The sequence below is a fragment of the Notothenia rossii genome, assembly GCF_949606895.1.
Source record: "Notothenia rossii genome assembly, chromosome: 4".
Lineage (NCBI taxonomy): Eukaryota > Metazoa > Chordata > Actinopteri > Perciformes > Nototheniidae > Notothenia > Notothenia rossii.
Window position 1 is genome coordinate 35175701 of NC_136902.1, and position 8061 is coordinate 35183761.

The following is an 8061-nucleotide window of genomic DNA, read 5'->3' on the forward strand; positions in this document are numbered from 1 at the left end:
ACAATATATTATTCAAATATATCATGATAGGTCTCCTTTAAATATCGAACTGACAAAGGGTCAACAGGTCATTGTGGTGGGCTGTTACAGACCCCCCTCAGCTGTCAAGGACTCCTTGTCAAGGACTCCTTGTTGGCAAATCTTTCATCACAACTTGACTACAAGGAATAGTGCTACTTTGTATTAGAACTGGGACTGGTTAACCTACAGTATCAGAGGATTTTAAAAACCTTTGTATCTCATTGAATGTAACTCAGATGTTGACAGTCCTACTCGCCCTAACATTAAGTCTCCAAACAAATCCTCCTTACTTGATCTCAACTCTATTGTTCCCTATAAATACTCATCTGTGGGAGTATTTTCTAATGGTTTGAGTGTGTTTTAGCAACAATTAGGGACACAAAGGTCCAAAAGGGTAAACCTCGGCATTGTCATAAAGAGAGACCACAAAACATTATGTGGAGCAGGGTTTTGTTCATGATCTATTTAGTTTTGATTGGAGAAAAATCGACCTGTGCGCTGATGTTGAAACAGTATGGTCTTATTTTTATCTCGGTTTTATGGAAATGATTGATAGACATGCACCCCTGCGTAATTTAGAGTGAAGGGACGAGACAATCCTTGGTTTCTGCTGAATTGTCTAGTCTCCTGCATGAGAGAAACAAGGCCTGGGCAAAGGCTAGGAAATCAGGCTCAGAGGTAGAATGGCTGTTATTTAGGCAGCTAAGGAATAGCTTTCACTTCACATATCAAAAGTGCTAAGTGTAATTATTATCTGTCATTTACCACAAAATTCCAAATAATCCAAGGAAATGTTGGAAAGCCATAACAATCGATATCCACCGTTGAGATCCGAAATGAGCTACCTCCTTGCCTTACCACAGCACCTGGCACTATATCGGACAGGGCTACTATGTTAAATTGTTTTAATGAGCATTTTGGTGTTCTGTGGCTCTCTGTTCGATTCTGTTACTAACTCTGCTTCTGAGTGTGCCATCTGTGTATCACCACAGTCCGTGACTCTGGACAATGTGGTCTGGAAAACCCTTTCAGTTTTACTCATTTTACTATTAATGTTGTTCATGGAAGCGGTAACCAAGTTAGATCCTAAGAAATTGGCTGGCCCGGAAAACGTAGAACCTTTCTTTTTAAATATATGCTGCAGATTTTATTGCTCCAACTAACTACTCTTTTGAACCTCTCCCTCAGCACAAACACAATTCAAAAAATATGGAAGTCAGCTTATGTCCTGCCTTTACTAAAAGGACGGGGAGGCAACTATTTAAAATAATTATAGGCCAATCTCTAAATGATCAGTTCTGGCCAAGGTTCTTGAAAGCTAGTGAGTGAACAGGTAAATGAGTTTTTATGTACAAATGACATCCTGTCTAAACATTATTCAGGCTTCAGAAAGCAACATAGCACCATCACTGCCACAATGAAAGTGGCGAATGATACTGCGAGTATTTTAGATAATAAGCAGAGTTGTGCAGCTCTATTTATTGACCTTTCCAAAGTGTTTGATACCGTCGATCCTCGCATCTTGAAGCAGAGGCTAGTCAGTATTGGCATATCCAGCCATGCAGTGGCGTGGTTTGTGAACTACCTCTCTGAAAGGTCCCAATGTGTTCACTTTGATGGGCTCACTGATTAAACATTACAAATGGTGTTCCCCAAGGTTCTGTTTTAGGTCCACTTTTATTCTCCATCTATATCAACAGTTTAGGTGAACATGTCGATGGAGCAACCTTACATTTGTATGTGGACGATACCGTGATGTATTGTCTAGGTCCCTCCATTAAGGAGGCTGTTGTTAAATTACAGGCTGTTTTTAACATTATTAAGACTCAGCTCTCTGAACTATAGCTGCCTTTAAATGTTGATAAAATGACCATACGTAACAAGGGTTATTTATTGTAACCCTTGTTATATAAGCACAGGCGGAGCCGTCTACTGGACTCTATGGGTACTACCTTATCATGCAAGCATTCACCTACTGAGACTTTTATAGACGTAGCCGGCCCCGGGGAGGGCCTACCTGAATGCATGCACATCTCACCTCTGGAGCTCTCCTCCCCGAAGGCGCTATCATTGAAAACAGCTTTGCTGCTTGCCTTGACTTCGGCCAAGAGAGTGTGCGAGCTGACCGCTCTGTCGGATGCACCCGAGTTGCCTTTTGATTCAGGGAGACCGTAGACATGAACAGTAATCTGCACACATCTGGCCAACTCCATAGGTACTGTGTGTGTGTTCCCAAGTGAAAGACATTTGTTTAATCTTAATCTCAATATAGTGCTTAGTCCTGTCGCAGTGCACCGGAACGAATGACACTATCATAATATCTTCTGAAAACAAATGCCCGCACGCACGCACACACGCCCTGGCGACCGGACATCTTCTTCATAAAACTAATAATATGCCGTAATAATCGGGCAGTTTGATGTGTCTAACCATCAGAAAGTATCTTGTGCGAACGAAAAAGTACAGATACTACTCGATACTATATATTACATCAGATACTTTTTTTCTTTCTCCATGAACCTTAGGGGCTCCGTACTTTCCAGTAAAAACACATTTATCTACAGATGAATTGATTTTTATTAAATATAACCTACTTTCCTGGTAAAAAAGAAAAATGTATTGTCTCAAAGCTCAAAGGACTATTTGTCTTAGCTTGCGAGAAGATTTAACTATAACAATATGTGAATAATAACTGAATGGATGTTGTGTTAATGCTGTGTGTTTGATTTGTTCTCTTTTTAATGTGTTTGTGTAGTTTTTTTAATGGTATTTTTAAATGTATGCATTGTTGCATCCATAAGTTGCTATGGATGAATACAAAGGTGCATATGTAATATAGATAAATGTTTAGATTTTAATGTTGTGCAATTGTGTATAGATATTTTTTCAATTTGTTTGGAAAAAATGTAATTTCCCTATTATTAAGTTGTCAACTGTGAGTTATAAAACACAACTCGAGATTACATTTCAGAGTTGTATTTACCAAGATTAGAAATATGATCAAATGCGTATATTTTTTTAGAACCCATGAATGACTTATTATTGCCCTGTTGCTGGAAGATGTGCACCTAAGGTTTTCCAGAAATAAATATATTATAATACAAATCTTAATTAACATGTTAAAGTCCTAAAGTATACATTTAAACTGTTTATTGGAATATTGGGTCAGTCATGTTTCACCAGCAGAGGGCACTGTGATATCACTGAAGAGAGCTCTACACAGTGTCAGATGCTCCTATCGTCAGCAGCATGTGCAATGCACACATTGTCACTGCCCATTAACAAACCCCTGAAGTAAACAAACTGAAAGATGCTTTCAATTTCGACATGTGGAAATGACACGACAGAAAGCGAAATGAAAGCAGAATAGAAAACGGAGGTCCTTATCTGGTCCATCCAGAGGGTCAGAGCTCAGTCTGGTCCTTCCTTCCTCTTTCAGCCCACCGAAGTGGTTAGCTTTCAAATAATTCATGATGAGCTAGTAGCTTCCGACACACATATCTCTTACAACACACACATTTTGTGGTCACTTTGCCAAAAATACTGCCAGTGTTTTCATAGAAAACGGCCCATTCTGTATGGGCACTGTCCTTTTACATATGAGGTAAGAACATGAGGAAGCTGATGCATCTATTTGACTTCATTCTGAGTTGATCCCATTCTGAGTTTTGATGTTTATTCCTTCATTTATTTGCTTTGTATTAGTGCACATGTTTGAAAAAAAGGTATTTGAAGGCCAATACAAATCCAGCGTCTTATTTATTTATATATCGCTGACAGGACTTCATTAAAAAATGTTGAAAGTATTTATATTGCTGAAGGTAATGTATGCATCTCAAAGTCTTATGGACTACTGTTTTTATATTTGTGTGTGAGTGCGTGTGCAAACCTAGAAGATGCATCGGTCTACTTCATTTTGGGGACTAAGGTCAGGTGTGTGTGTACGTATGTACATTATGTTGTGGGGACATAAACCTTGTTTACGCAGTGACATTGTGGGGAAACTGCATCATAACATTGATAACATTCATCATTACATTTTAGAATGAAGACTTTGTGTAGGGTTAAGTTCAGGGTGTGTGTGTGTGTGTGTGTGTGTGTGTGTGTGTGTGTGTGTGTGTGTGTGTGTGTGTGTGTGTGTGTGTGTGTGTGTGTGTGTGTGTGTGTGTGTGTGTGTGTGTGTGTGTGCGTCCGTACAGCTGTGCAGTATTTCCGCTCTGTGATGTGGGCAGCAGAAAGCTTACCACTGCTTCAGAAAAAGGCCAAAAAAGGTTAAATTGGGTTGCTCCCCTCGGCTGCCAGGCTGCCAGCATGTTTCCATGGTAACAGAGGAGTTTGGCAGGTGGCCAGGCCCTGCAGTTTGGAGTCCCAGCGCATCGAAGAGCTCCTAAATATACACCCATTTCTCTCACACATACACACAGACTCACTTTACTGCAAACACTCCATCATGCATAATAACACAGGCATATAATCGAACATGATCACACACACACACACACACACACACACACACACACACACACACACACACACACACACACACACACACACACACACACACACACACACACACACACACACACACACACACACACACACACACACACACACACACACACACACACACACACACACACACACACACACACACACACACACACACGTCTTGACATGTCAGTTGATAACGTCCATCCTCTTCGAACCTGTATCTGTCAGTTTCTCCCCCATTCATGGAATCACACCCTGATACACACACGCTGTATCTCTGGAGGTGCTTGAATGAATAATGAGCTAATATACAGAGGGAGCATGAGCAGTGATGTGTGTGTGTGTGGGGGGGGGGGTTCCTTTCTATTTTTTTGTAATGTCACTGGGTGTGACTTTGAGCCTGCTGACAACTGTAAATTGCAATTACCTATTAATGGTGACATCTCCACCCCCAGCTTATGAAGAATAGTTTGCAGGTGCATGTGTATTAGACAATAGGCAATATGAAAATAACATTTCACATCCAAACCAACAGTTGGCATCACAAGGGCTCCTCGCATTTTCCATTGGTTTTTCTATTGTATAAATTCAAATCTGTGGCAAACACTTTTATGGTATTTAGTTCAGTAGGATCATCACCACATATTAACGCTACTTAGGGATTTTTAAGCCTAAATGCAATTGCCAGACGTAAAAAGTTAAGGTTACAAAGGATCTACAGCATGGTCACATGGATGCGCGTCATCCTTGCTAACCAAAAGGCGGCTAATGTTTGGCCTGATGACGTTTATTAGGCTCATTTAGTCCGTTTTTATGACACAAAGAAGCTTCGGACATTCACCAGTGGGGTATTCATTGACTTATGTTATGTCGCAGAACAAAACGTGAACATCTCAAAAGCTTGTGTTAAACACAGACCTTATTTCAGGCATCTAACGACCAACACCGTTGACCTGTGACGATGGAACCGGACGTAGTAAAAAAAAAACTCATTCCTCCACCAGTCTTATACTCCAGTCGAAATAATGCAATTCCTGATATTTTCCAGATATTATAATCAAAATAAGCTTTAATATTTTTTAAATGGCACTAAAACAAACTGAATCACTTTCCAAAATATTTATATAAAATATACCGTTTTTGTACACCTATTTTTTCTTAGTAAACAACCTTTACAGTGAACAATAATCAAACACCCCCTTTCAGAAATACATTAACTCAATGAATATATATACATTCTGTGATTCTGTTCTTTCTTACACGATAATACCTGTATTGAATCAGGGTATCTTTTTCACTTCTCTACCATGATCTTCTCCATGATCAACATTATTGAGATCTATTATAAAATTCCCTAAATCTTCCTATCCCAATGAATGAGTGTATGCTACTGATTTTAAAGGACTGAGTGTGCCATTGGTCCAGCGTGGGTTGGGCTGCTTGATGTCTAATGTCCTGATGACTCTGGAGCTCACAATAAATCTACTCTGGCAGTTTGCTGGTTTCGCCCAGAATCTATACACATGATAAATCTCTGCCTCCTTCCAGAGAATAGTGAATGCTTACTGAATGTCATGGAGCGGTGAATCTTCTGAGTATGGAAATAAAAGAAACACAAATAGTTCACCAAAGGAAAGCTAATACATTTCAAAAATGTTGTTAAAATAGAAGAATTGAATATGTTTACTATGGTAATAGTGATGTTGCAAAAAAATTGCCCGAATAATCTCAAAATGTGTTTGGAATTTGGGTTTATTGACTCCGTACGCATGTTCTCTCTCCTCTCTCAAATCAAATCAAATCAGGTTTTATTTATATAGCACATTTTTAAAACGATATTTGGTCGAGCCAAACTGCTATACAATAATTACCTTACAGTCAGGACACTATACAGTAAATACAACAGCACAATTTGTGCAGAATATCAGTATGAGAAAATGACACCCTCTGACCTTAGACCCTCACATCGTACAAGGAAAAACTTCCAGAGAAAACCCCACAGTTTAAAGGGGAACATGGGAGAAACCTCAGGGAGAGCAACAGAGGAGGGATCCCTCTCCCAGGACGGACAGACGTGCAATAGATGCCTTGTGTAAATCGAAAAGATAATACATTTTACAGCGTAGGTAGACCGAATGTTAGGAAATGCATGTGTCTATAATAATAAGATGAATTCACGAGGATGTCAACAGTCCTGTGGGAGCCATCAGGGAAGTAGTATGGTGAGAGTCAGGCAGGACCGCAGAGACAGGCCCAGCCACGACTCGAAGTCCAGGATTCAATCCAGAACTCAGGATAGAGGATCCAGGGCACAGGACCACAGCAAGAGGATCAGCCTAGACTCCGGATCCCGGCGTAGATATAGGCACAAAAGAAAAAGAACATTTGGGGGAGGCTCGGTTAATCGGAACATGCAAATACACAGACACAGACAGGCACACGCAGGGAGCAAGGTCCCCGCTGGGGCCTTACTTGGAATTGGTGCGGGATAAGGAGGTACGCTGTGACTACGGCATAACATTCCCCTGCCTTGAATAAGGCCCCCTCTGCAAACCTGTTTCCCTCCAATAAAAAAGTGTGAGGTCATGGAGGAAAAAGGTTTTGGATAAAGAAAAAATAGAAAGAGTAGTAATAACTTTAGTTTTAAATAAGATCCAAGTTTTAAGGATTTAAGTGAAAGAGCAAGAACCAAAATGTAGGTGAAGAGGCACAGCGTGTCTGCGTCAAAGCACTCTCATTAGGTCATTTTATCAACTATAAGCTTTATCAAAAGGAAGGTCTTAAGCGTACTCTTAAAACGATATAGGCTGTCGGCCGCCCGAACACAAACTGGAAGCTGATTCCACAAAAGTGGAGCTTGATAAGAAAAGGCTAGAAGGCCAAAGAGAAGAAGTGTGTCTTAAGTGTTGATTTAAAAAACCCTAATGTTTGGGCCGACCTCACGTTGAGGGGCAGAGTGTTCCAGAGCCTAGGGCCCGCTGCTGCGAATGCTCGGTGCCCTCTGGTTTTAAGCCTGGTCTTGGGCACTATCAGCAGCAGCTGGTCAGCCGACCTTAAGGCTCTGGCTGGGGTGTAGCGATGGAGGAGTTCGGCTACATAGGCCGGAGCCAGCCCATTAAGGGCTTTGAAAACAAATAAAAGGAGTTTAAAATCTATTCTGAACCGAACTGGAAGCCAGTGTAATGAGGCCAGAATTGGGGTGATGTGGTCACACTTTTTATGGCCAGTGAGAAGACGTGCAGCTGCATTCTGCACTAGCTGGAGGCGTCTAATTGAGGCCTGGTCCATACCCACATACAGAGTGTTGCAGTAATCCAGTCTCGAGTTAACAAAGGCGTTAATAACCCTTTCTAGGTCTTTAAAAGATAAAAACGACTTGGTCTTAGCCAATAGTCGTATTTTGAAAAAAGCAGGTCTTGACTACGGTGCTGACCTGCTTATCAAATTTAAAAGCGCTATTGAAGGTCACTCCAAGGTTCATGACAGAGGGGAGGATGTTTTTATTGAGGGAGCCCAGAATATCAACCGGAGAGGCTGGAGGTTGGGGTC